We start from the raw sequence: 12,728 nt of genomic DNA, 5'->3' as shown, positions 1-12,728 counted from the left end.
GGGAAGCAAAGTCATGAAAGATTGTCAGGCGGAAATGGGAAAGTGTAGACTTGAGGTTACAAGCAGATCAGCCTGATCTTATTGAATAGTGATGCGGGCTCTTGGAGTTGATTGACCTAATTCCTGCTCTGAAATCACATGCTCATATAAAATCTGGAACTCTGGACCGAGCAGCTCAGTGCATGTCCCTGTATCCCACAGAGTGCAACAGTTTAGGAAGGCAACTCATCACCAAGTTCCCCAGGGCAATTACAAATGGGCAATAAATAAGGGGCTTGCAAGTGATGACCACATCCTGTGAATGAATAAAAATATGGTAGACAATGATGCTATTCAACTTGCCAAACTACTTTTAAAGTTGTTTAAAAAAAAATTCATGTGTTGTTTAATTGTCCAGTCTGCTTCTGTGAATATTGTACTGTTTCTCACTGTAAACCAAAATCCATGGCTTGGCATCCTTCGCAACCTTTGACATGAAATAACCAATTCCGAAGATCGACTCACTAATATAAGCTCTGAACAACTATATGCAGTATAGGGATCCTTCTGTAACATCACTTTCTCCCTTTCTTCAACCTGATAACCTACTCTTCATACTTTGAGTTTGATCCATTTTAGCCAAATGGTTACCCATCCAGCTAATTGTCTCTTGACTCCACACATCCTTATCTTGGTTATAAGGCTATGTTATAAAAGTCTTTTGAAATGTTTAAGTGTATATCCATTGACCACATTACCCTTATTTACTTTTTTCCATCATCTCCTCAAAGAATACCCTCACACATCATCATGATGTGAAATTGCATCTCTGTTCCTTCAGTTTCACTCAATTAAAATCTTTTGCAAAAGCAGCAGCGTGTTAAGACATGGAGTAAACCCTCCTGTTTAATTTAAACCAGCAACACAGAAAAAAAATTATCCCGTGCAGTAATTTGTGAAAATTCGAGAGGCCAAGAACTGGTTTAAGTAAAAAGTAACAATTGTATTTCTTAAAGTATAATAAAGAAGAATTAACTAACAACTATTGACAACTCCTATCTTAACTTTCCCTTCTATAATACTAGTCCAATAAAAACCCAATTACGATTTAACAAAATTCAAATTTCAAAACCAGCCAGCGGTCGAATCTTCTCTCTGTAGATTTTCCTCTTCTTAGGGATTTCTGTTTCACAGATTGAGGGGTGGGTTAGTAAATTTGCAGATGACACAAAGATTGGAGGTGCCGTTGATAGTATCGAGGGCTATGTTGCACTAGGCTGCAGTGCAACATAGACAGGATGCAGAGTTGAGCTGAGAAATGGCAGATGAAGTTCAACCTGGACAAATGCAAAGAGATGCATTTTGGGAGGTTGAACTCGAATGCTGAATGTAGGATTAAATACAGGATTCTTGGAAGTGTTGAGGAACAGAGGGATCTGGATGTGCAAGTATATAGATCCCTCAAAGTTGCCACCCAAGTGGATAGGGTTGTTAAGAAAGCATATGGTATTTTGGCTTTCGTTAACAGGGGTATCGAGTTAAGAGCCGTGAGGTTTTTCTCCAGCTCTATAAGTCCCTGGTGAGACCACACTTGGAATATTGTGTCCAGTTCTGGTCACCCTACTATAGGAAAGATACAGAGGCTTTGGAGAGGGTGCAAAGAAGGTTTACCAGGTTGCTGTCTGGACTGGAGGGCTTGCCTTATGAAGAAAGGTTGAATAAGCTCAGACTTTTCTCTCTGGAGAGAAGGAGGAAGAGCGGAGACATGATTGAGGTATACAAGATAATGTCAACAGCCAGAAACCTTTCCCCAGGGCAGGATTGACTGGTACGATATATCATAGTTTTAAGATATTAGGAGAAAGGTATAGAGGAGACGTCAGAGGTAGGTTCTTTATGCAGAGAGTTGTGAATGCATGGAATGCATGGAAGCAGAGTCATTGGGGATATTTAAGCGACTGCTGGACATGTACGTGGATATCAGTGAGTTGAGGGGTGCGTAGGTTAAGTTATTATATTTTACATTAGGATTAACCCTCGGCACAATATCATGGGTCTAAGGGCCTGTTCTGTGCTGTACTGTTCTCTGTTCTATGTTCTATGTCACAGATCGATAAAGTTACCTTTAAGAGAGCTAATTTTCTGGGCAATCTGCAGATGTTGGAGGCTTGGCAGTTCTCTCTCCACTGTTCACGTTTTCACGGTCGTTTACCCCCAAAGCATCAGATTGTGTCATTGGTTTTTAATATTGTTAATATTATAAATTCAAACTTGATTGAGTTTGGTACTTTTGGGGGTATAATTTAAACTGATGGGCCAAATTCAAATTTGTTTTTGTCTCCAGGCAATCAGTCACACTGTCTGCTGGACCAAATTGTATCTAGTTCAGAACACTTGGTGCTGTCAGGTAGTTCTGCTAGCTCTTACTTTCTTGAAGGTACAGTACACCACATCTTCATAACACCTACCCCCTTCAGAAAAAATGATCTATCATAATGGCTTCTTTTTTTTCTATTCTTTAAACACATTGCCCTAATATACCGATAACTTTAATCTAAGTTCACCTTAACTTCTTCCCATATACCTATATATATAAACATTAAATAAATACAAATTTCATCTAAACTTTATCAGTTAAATCCGTAATAATGCATCTGCGATTACATTCTTACGAACCGAAACGTACGACTTTTAAATTAAACATCTGCAGCATAAGATTCCAACGAAATAGTCTCATATTCTTGTCTTTAAAGTGTTCTAAGAATGTAAGCAGATTGTGATCTGTATGCACCACTGTCTCCGACACAGTGTTCGTGACATACACATTAAACTGTTGTAAGGCCAGTACTAAACTCAGTAGTTCTTTCTCGATCATGGAGCTTTCCTGTGATGGAGTTGATCTTCTTTGAAAAGTAACTAACTGGCAGTTCAATCCCATCCTCATTTTCCTGTAAGAATACAACTCCAACTCCTATTTCATGAGCATTGACTTTGGAAGGTTTTGAAAAGTTTGGTGTAGTTAAAACTGGTGCACTGGTTAGTATTGCTTTTAAATGGTCAAATGCCTCCTGGCATTGTGTTGTCCACTGAAATTGTGTGTTCTTTATCAGCTATTCTGTTAATGGTGCCACTACACTGCTGATGTTTTGAACAAACTTCCAATAGAATCCATTGAGTCTGAGGAATCGAAGATCCTCTTTCTTTGAGGTTGGTCGTGGAAATTCCTCGATGGCCTTCGTCATTGCATTCGGTGGGGTCAACCTTCCATGACCGATGTTATATCCCAAGAACGTTACCTCTGCTTTAGCGAATTCAGTTTTGTTTAAGTTTATTACTAGTTTTGCTTCTCATAGTCAGTCAAAGAGCTCAACCAACTGCACCATGAGATCTTTCCAGGACTTATTAAAGATCACTACATCATTCAAATAGACTGTATAGTTTATTAACCCAGCCACAACTTTGTTCATCAGTGTTTAGAATGTGGCGGGTGTGTTTTTCATTCCAAAGGGCATTATTTTAAACTGATATAGACCATTTTGGGTTACAAACACAGAAATTATTTTCGCCGTCTCTGATAAAGGTACCTGCGAGTAACCACGCAGTAAGTCCAACCTGATGATGTAACTATCTTTTCCGACTTTCTCGATACAGTCCTCCAATCTAGGAATTGGGTATGAGTCTGATTTTGTAATGGCGTTGACTTTCCGATAATCCACACAGAATTGTTGAGGCCCATCTGGTTTGAGAACTAAGACAGTCGGCGAATTCGCTCTGGCTTGGTTCGATAATGAAGAAGGGCTTATGCCCGAAACGTCAATTCTCCTGTTCCCTGGATGCTGCCTGACCTGCTGCGCTTTTCCAGCAACACATTTTCAGCTCTGATCTCCAGCATCTGCAGACCTCACTTTCTCCTCGATAATGTCCTCATCGAGCATGGTCTCCACCTCCTTCTGAACCTGCCTGGATTTGAAAGGATTAAGCCGATACAGGTGTTGTTTTATTGGAGCAGGAGTCCTTACGTCTACTTCATGTACAATAGCATTAGCCCTCCCTATCTGATTCTTACATATGTCGTTATACTACATTTACAAATCTTTCAACTCCATTCTATGCTCCTGAGACAGATCGCTTACTAACCTATCCCACTCCTCAAGGACTTCTTCATTTTTTAATCTATTTTGAGGCAGATCAAAATCCACATCATCAGGATTTGATTTCTCACTCTGCCGGGCAGTAACTAAAACCTGTTTCTCCAGTTTTTTCTCTTTAGTATAACACAGTTTCAACAGGTTCACATAACATACCCAATAGCTCTTTTATCTATTGGCATCTTTACCAGATAGCTCACCTGACTCAACTTTTTCTCAACTTGATAAGGACTGGAGGCCTGTGACCAGTGGAGTGCCACAAGGATTGGTGCTGGGTCTTTACATTTTGTCATTTACATAAATGATTTGGATGCGAGCATAAGAGGTACAGTTAGTAAGTTTGCAGATGACACCAAAATTGGAGGTGTAGTGGACAGTGAAGAGGGTTACCTCAGATTACAACAGGATCTGGATCAGATGGGCCAATGGGCTGAGAAATGGCAGATGGAGTTTAATTCAGATAAATGTGAGGTGCTGCATGTTGGGAAAGTAAGTCTTAGCAGGACTTATACACTTTATGGTAAGATCCTAGGGAGTGTTGCGGAACAAAGAGACCTTGGAGTGCAGGTTCATAGCTCCTTGAAAGTGGAGTCACAGGTAGATAGGATAGTGAAGAAGGCGATTGGTATGCTTTCCTTTATTGGTCAGAGTATTGAGTACAGGAGTTGGGAGGTCATGTTGCGGCTGTACAGGACATTGGTTAGTCCACCGTTGGAATATTGCGTGCAATTCTGATCTCCTTCCTATTGGAAAGATGTTGTGAAACTTGAAAGGGTTCAGAAAAGATTGACAAGAATGCTGCCAGGGTTAGAGGATTTGAGCTAAATGGAGAGGCTGAACAGGCTGGGGCTGTTTTCCCTGGAGCGACGGAGGCTGAGGGGTGCCCTTATAGAGGTTTACAAAATTATGAGGGGACTAGATTGGGTTGGGATATCTGGTCGGCATGGACGGGTTGGACCGAAGGGTCTGTTTCCATGCTGTACATCTCTATGACTCTATGACTCTATGACCAATAAACCTGGCTTTGAAGGGATCTCCTATCACTGGTAACAGTACTAATGCATCATCCCCTCGGGAAAACATCTGGGTCTCAGAGCTTTTATCTGCCACCTGCTACATTCTATATTGTGCCCTCTTTAGGTGCTGTTTAGCTAACTTACCTACTCGATGTTATTTTCTCCTTCATCTCCGATACATAATGTAAGTCTTCAATTAATTTTAAAGGGCCTCTCACTTCATGCCTGAATATTAACTCGTAGGAAGTGAATTGAGTAGATTCATTTGGGGCATCTCTAATGACAAACAATACAAATGGAATACCTTTATCCCAATCATTCAGGTAATCCTGACAGTATGCTTGCAACATGGTCTTCAAGGTCTGATGCCACCTTTCAAAAGTTCCCTTGGATTCAGGATGATATGCACTGGATTTGAAGTGCTGTATACCAAGCTATCCATAACCTCTTTAAACAGCCTTGGTTGACCCTTGGTCCGACTGAATCTTTCTGGGTAGCCTAAACCATGTGAAGAAAGCTACAAACTCCTCTACTACCTTGATTCTCCATAATGGACGTGCCTCCGGAAATCTAGTAAACACATCCATTATGGTTAACAAATACTGGTTCCCACTTTTGGTTCTCGGGAGGGGACCTAGATAACCAATTATAACCCATGTGAAAGGATCTTCAAATGTGGGAATTGGCAACAAAGGTGCTGGTTTAAATACCGCCTGTGGTTGCCTACCATTTGGCACGTATGACACATATGGCAAAAGTTAACCACATCCTTGTGCATTCCAGGGCAATAAAAATGTTTTTGTACCTTAGCCTGAGTCTTTCGTTCCCCTAGGTGACCTCCGACAGGTAGTTCATGTGCTAACCATAACACCTCCTCTCTGTATGCTACTGGCAACACAATCTGGTGCACTTTGGCCCATTTCTTCTCTCACTAACCTGCCGTGGTCTCCATTTCCATCTAAAAATTCTATCTTTCAGATAATAAACCTCTGGAATATTCTCTACCTCCTTTTTGGAGTATGCATCCACATGTATATCTTTCATCAACTTGTCTTGCTGTTGCAAGTCTCTTAGCCTTTCAGGAGTAAACACTTCTGTCTGACCCTCTGCCTGTTCAGGTTTTTCCTGCACCACTACATCAAACAGAGTGTCCACTAACTGAACCTCAACTCCTTAATCTTTCTCTTTACTTTTCGCTTTGTTCTGCGACTAATGATAGCGGAATTGGGTTACCAAACAGTCTGGGAAAATACCAGAATATCTTTTCTTTTAACTCCTCAGTTTCTTGGTCTTCCTAGGGCTTCTCCACAACAAAGTGTGTCTCTCCCACCTTGGATCCTGCCAAATCATTCCCTACGAATTCCTGGAACTGACGCTATGTCAATCACTACCACTATAACTTCCCCAGTCTTACGTTGGCACTCCAACCTGATCTTACATAGGGGAACGCTAAATCTCTGTCCATCTATCCCACAAAGTACTACACTCTCGGGTAACAGATCAGAAAGAATGCATTTGCTCATCCCTTACTATCAGCAACTGGTTAGATCCTGTATCTCTCAAAAGTATAACTTCTTGCCCTCCTCCCCCTGTTCTTTCTGAGTAATCTTTACCCACAGAGGTGAATTCTTTACAGAGATCAGGCACTAACTCCATACCTAGCCCCTGCCTCAGCTATACACTTTCCTACAGTTCCACGGCTCTTCTTGGGGTCTCCTTTAATACCTTAACTAATGCCACTGGCTTAGCGTCTTTTACCACATCTTGTCCGATAGTACCTTGCTTTAACAACCAGCACTGCAACTTTATATGTCCCCCTTTCTGGCTGTGAAAGCATCTTTTCCCAGTGCCCTTCTGAAATCACTGGCACTGTAATTTTCTGTGTCCCACAGTGAAAATACCTGAGGCCTTTCCACTCCTTTCCACTCTCTTGGGCATCTTTTTAACCTGTAGTAAATTCTTACCAGTGTTCTCTACTCTTAGTTTTGCTTTGTAGGATTTCCCCTTCTATCCCTCATAGGACGAAATTCTGGCTGGAAGCTTGTCTTGTGCACCAACATGAATTCATCTGCTAATTGTGCTGCCCTTCTCACTTCCTGAACTTTCTGTTTTATCATGTGAATTCTTAACATCTCCAGAAGTGAGTTTTTAAACTCGTCCAGCAGAATAATCTCTCATCCATCCTCAAAGATCTGATCTATCTTTATTCCGGAGATGTCTATCTATCAAAATGACTATGGTTAATTCTTTCGATCTCAACATAAGTCCGACCTGGTTCTTTCTTTGCATTTATGAACCGCTGTCTATATGCTTCTGGTACCAATTCATAAGAACCTAAAATTGCCTGTTTAACCTCTTCATAATCTCATGACCCCTCATGTGACAGTGCAGCAAATACCTCACTAGCTCTGCATCCCAGTTTAGTCTGAACTAGCATTACCCATAAATCCTCGGACCACTCCACCACGTGGCCATTTTTTTCGAATGAAATAAGAAGGTTTCAACATTTTTCTCATCAAAATGTGGCAGAGTTTTGACATATTTGTATATATCACGGTCTTCTCTTTTAATCTCCATTGTGATAATTTGATTTTGCTAACTAATTCTCAACTTCTTAACTTCAAATTCTCTCTTTTTGTCCCTCCCTTTCTTCTCTGTCTCTTCCTCTCTCTCTTTCATCTCTCTCTCTCTCTCTTTGCTCAGCTAAGAACCTTCTCTCTCTCTCTCTGTCCTCTCTGTCTCTCTCTTCTCTTTCTCTTTCTCTCTCGCTCTCTTCTCTCTCTTTCTCTTTCTCTCTCTCTCTCTTTATTTATCTTCTAACTTCTTTCTCCTCAATTGTAATTTACATTTTTCTACCTCTACCGCACTTGTCTGTTTCCCTGATACAACTAAATTTTGAAAAATTCCTTTACAATTTCAGTTTTACTTTTGTCTTTGGTTAAACCCAAATCTAACTTTTTTTGCTAATCCTAAAGGTATGGCCTTTTTCTTTCCTTCTAAACTTTCTTGACAAATTTGAAAAATCATCTTCAAATCCCAGAACCTCTTTAGCAATTTTAAGAGTCAATTCTCTCACTTTTAATTTAATCAACCACAAGTCACTGAAATGTTTTAAATTGTCCCTCTGTCAGAGAATTGAGCTGAATTGTACAGAGACCACACAAGCCAGATTAGGTGAAATTGAAAAGCATTTTATTACATCTGATACCGCTGGAAAAGAAATTGATGAGGCTGACACAGAACTGAAAGTCTGTACAGGTAGATCAAGGGTTCTCTTCCCTGAGCTGAGAATCAAGCCAGTTTTTATAGGAATAATGTACAATGATGCAACTTAAAAATAGGGAAAATACAACAGTCTTGATAATCAAGTAATCCAATTACAATGGTAATAATCGCAAAACAATTATCAGAACACAGACATGAATCTAGATACAATGAAGCATCCTGGCAGCATCAATCAGTTGTTAATGGGATCAGGACATTCCAGCTCTCTTTGCTGATAGGTGAGACTATCCCTTTTCTTGGCAATAAGGTGTTTCCATTGTTTCTCTCCTGTGAGTGAGGTATTCTGGTGCCTCTCCGTCTGACCTGTGTTGCTTTGGTACCACTGTAGTACAAGACTGCCCTTAGGGCTTTGGGACAGCTGTGTTTATCGGGTCCAGGAAGCTTACTGTCAGTTTGTCTTGGGAAGTGTATTCCCTGGTCTACAAGTGACAATGGTCATGTCTGGTTTCCCTTGCCAGCCTGTTTGATCACTGTTGAGGCATTCTGGGTGTTTCTTATATATGTTTGGATGGAGGGATGAGAAGGGGGCAATGTCGGCGGATCCAGGGGGAATGTCGGGTGGGGGACGGTTCAGCATCGGACAGATAGCCCTCGGTATTTGTGTCCAACTCAGTAGAGGTTGTCTCGGGGCAGTTTTGTTCCCTCAGTGGATCTGTACTAGCTGAGTGGTGAGGGGGGGCAGAGGGCAGTAGTATTGCACACAGGCATGAACAGCACAGTCGGATGGCCATGGCCAACACCACAATCCCGGCAATGATAGCAATGAAGGCTATCAGTCCCTATAGCAGGACTGTGCCCCATGAGCCCAGCCAGGAGGCTGCCCAATCCCATACATCCCAGTGGGAGCTCTGCTCATCAGGCCAGAAGCTGCCTGCTGGATATGCAGAGCCAGGTCCGTGATGTTTTTGCTGGGGTCCGGAATGTAGGTGCAGCAGTCAGCACCAGTGAGGGTGCATGTGCCCCCTTTTGCAGTGAGCAAGTAGTTTAAGGCCATCCTATTTTGCAGGGCTACAGTGCAAATGGCAACAGCCTCCACATTCAGCTGAGCAGGTGCCTCAGCTGTGGAATTCGACACCTCCTCTAGTGTGGTGGCGGGTTTGTGGGCTTCCATGTGCGACCGCAGGTAGCATGGGGGCGGCTTCGTGGCCAGATAAAATAGGTGCCATTGTAGGTCCGGAGATGGCAGTTCTGGGTCCCTGTTCAGATGGCGAGGAATGTGATATTCTGGGTGGTCCTGTTGAGTACCTGTAGGTTTAAAATGCTGCCTACTGCAGCAGATCGACATGCTGCAGGGGTTAGGTGCAGGGAGTCAGTACACTGGCTCCAGCCAACTTCCCATCCAGATGGCTGTGTGCTCTTTCAACAGATGGATCCTGCAGGTGCCCCCTGTTTGGTGGTGTCAGCAATGGCCGGGGCTGGGGGTTAATGAGGTTGTAGGCCGGTGGTACCCCGCAGACCTCCATCTTGCTGGGCTGTTACCCCAACGTTGGTCATTGCTGGTGGCATTTTGAGTGGAAACCTTTTTGGTTCCAGCCACCACTCAGCGATGTTTAAGGGGATTGAGGCTAAGGGAATGCCCCCGTGAGAGTGGACGGGACCCTCGTGCAGACCCAGCAGTGGGTCTGGTTAAATTGCTGAGCATACCCATGGGCCATTCTCAGGAAAGTGTTGGCCCTCAAGTCCCAGCAGATTATTAAATGTCTCACCCTTTGTCCCTGTTTACCGGCAAGCCACAGTGTGATGGTCTGACAGGTCAAGCTGAGGGTGATGATGGTGATGGCTGCGCTGTCAGCTGGATCCATCTTCAGTATTCCAAGTGGTGCCTTCTCCTGTCGGCATCCCTGTTCATCGGAGGTGGAGCTCTCTTGCAGCGGGTGGCATGTGTCTGGGCCATCCTTCCACTTTTACAGCTGTTCTGGTCGTCAGCAGGATCAGATATGGGCCTTCCCACCGAAGGGAGAGAGAGTCCTTTTCCAGTAATCTTATCATGATATAGTCCCCGGGTCAGAACAGATGAATTTGCACTGGTTGGGGTGTGGGCATCACAGTTCTGATTTGGTCGTGCTTTACATTAATGCTTCTGCTGAGGGCTTGCACATAATTCAGCAGAGCCTCATGTGTCAGGAGAAGGGCTGTGTCCGTTGAGAGCTTTTGGGGCATAAGTTACCCCATGAGCACCTCAAAAAGGGTGAGCCCAGTCACACAGTTTGCCTGGCCACATATAGTGTAAAGAGGTAGTGGCAAGGCATCTGGCCAGGTCAGTCCTGAGTCTTGGTTGATCTTGGTCAGTTTGACTATGCCTGATGACTGGGGTTGGTAGGGGATGTGGTGTTGCCATGGTATTCCTAGTGCCTCGCTAATACCAGTCGAGAACCTGGCAGTGAACTGAGTCCCCATGTCATCCCCAGATCTCTCCGAATCTGGGGAAGACATCCCTTAGGAGGCATTCTACCACTGTCCATGCATCATCCATTTTTTTGTGGGGAATGCTTCCACCCATTTAGAGAACATGTCAATGATGACAAGGATGTATTTGTAACCCTGTTTTTTGGGGCATGTGAAAAAAGTCAATCTGCAAGTGGCTGAAAGGCCCCTTAGGAACCGGTAAGTGGTCATGCCTGGCAACAGGCTTTCCTGCATTAGTTTGTAGGCAAATGAGGCCCTGTGACAGCAGAGCTTGGGAAACGGCAGCGAATCCCAGTGCAAACCAGGATCGTGTGACAGCATGTTGCAGTGACCTCCCTGCTGAAGTGATGAACCCTGCCTGTTTCCAGAGTGTGCCAAAGTCATGAATGACTCCAAAGGCATACCTGGAGTCATAACAAATGTTGGCTGTGTGACCCTTTGCAATGGTGCAAGCCCCAGTGAGCATGAACAGCTCAGCAGCCTGTGCAGATGTGCTATCTGGTAGCACAGCTGATCCCAGGATTGTGAAAGGGGTGCACACAGCATACCCTGCCAGTGTGCAGTGGCCTGATGGACTGAAGGAGGACCCATCCGTGAAGAGAATGAGGTCTGGGTTGTGTAAAAGTATTTCAGAGAGGTCAGGGCACAGGGTGATGACCTGCTAAATGAGGTTTAAACTGTCATGGTTGTCCGCAATGGCATTCTGAGTGAGTGGGAGCAGGTTGGTGGGGTTCAAGGCAGGGGCACGCTGTAGGGACAGAATGGCTTTGGACAGGAGAGTGACCTCATAGCCAATTCTCCAGTTGGCAGTGAAATGTTGGGTTGCTGCTGAAGTTAGCAGCAGGGAGACCGAATGAGAAACCAAAACAGTGTATGGGTGATCCAGCGCGATGGAGGTGGCCTTTTCTACTGTTGCCGCAGCTGCTACCACAGCTCTCAAACATGCCAGCATTCCCCTTAAAACAGTGAAAAGCAACAGGGCGCCAGAGATTCCCATGGAGCTGTGTTAGGATGTCGGACGCAAATCCTTTGGATTCATTGACATAGAGGTAGAAGGCTGAGTGTAGTCTGGGACCCTCAGGGCAGGAGCAGAGACTAGTCACTGTTTTAAGTCGGTGAATGCCTGTTCCATCTTCCATGTCCAGTGCACTTTAGCTGGCTGCTTAGGTGAAGATGCCTCCTGTAGGGGTTCGGCAATGGTCTGGGATCCAGTGCCTGTAATAATTCACCATTCCAGAAAAGCCTGCACCTGAGTTCTTGTGGGTGGCGGGGAAGCTGAGTAATGGCCGCGACTCGTCCTTTGGATAGTGTCCTGAACCCATGTGAGAGTTTGTATCCCATGTACTGTACTTTGTATTGGCAAAGTTGCAGTTTCGCCATTGAAACCCTGTGTCCATCTTCTGCTAGACAGCAGAGCAATGCAACAGTGTCCTGCATGCATAATCAGCAGAGGTGGAGGCCAGTAGCAAATTGTCCGCATTTTGGAGGAGGGTGCTGTGGCATGGTAGGTGTAGGGTGGAGAGGGTGCAGTGTACTGCAGCAGCATAGACTGTGAGGCTCTCCATGTAATCCTGGGGACGCGGAGTCCATGTGTACTGGCAGCCGCCGTACGTAAAAGTAAAATGGTACTGGCTCTCATGGAACAATTTAATAGAGAAAAAAGCCTGAGCAGAGGTTGGCCACAGAAAAACAGGTGGCTGAAGCAGAGATTCTGGTGAGTATGGTGTTAGTATCTGGGACCACTGGGGAGCAGGGATTCACAATTACATTGACAGCCCTCAGATCCTGGACAAAATGCCACTTTCCTTGCCTCCCAGGTTTTGGGATGGGTAGGATGATTGAATTACAGGGACGGGTCATAAGAACCAGGACTTTGTGTTGTAAGAGGGAGCCA

This window comes from Chiloscyllium plagiosum, chromosome 14 (genome assembly GCF_004010195.1).
Source record: "Chiloscyllium plagiosum isolate BGI_BamShark_2017 chromosome 14, ASM401019v2, whole genome shotgun sequence".
In the NCBI taxonomy this organism is placed as follows: Eukaryota; Metazoa; Chordata; class Chondrichthyes; order Orectolobiformes; family Hemiscylliidae; genus Chiloscyllium; species Chiloscyllium plagiosum.
Note: the sequence above shows the minus strand (reverse complement) of the source record.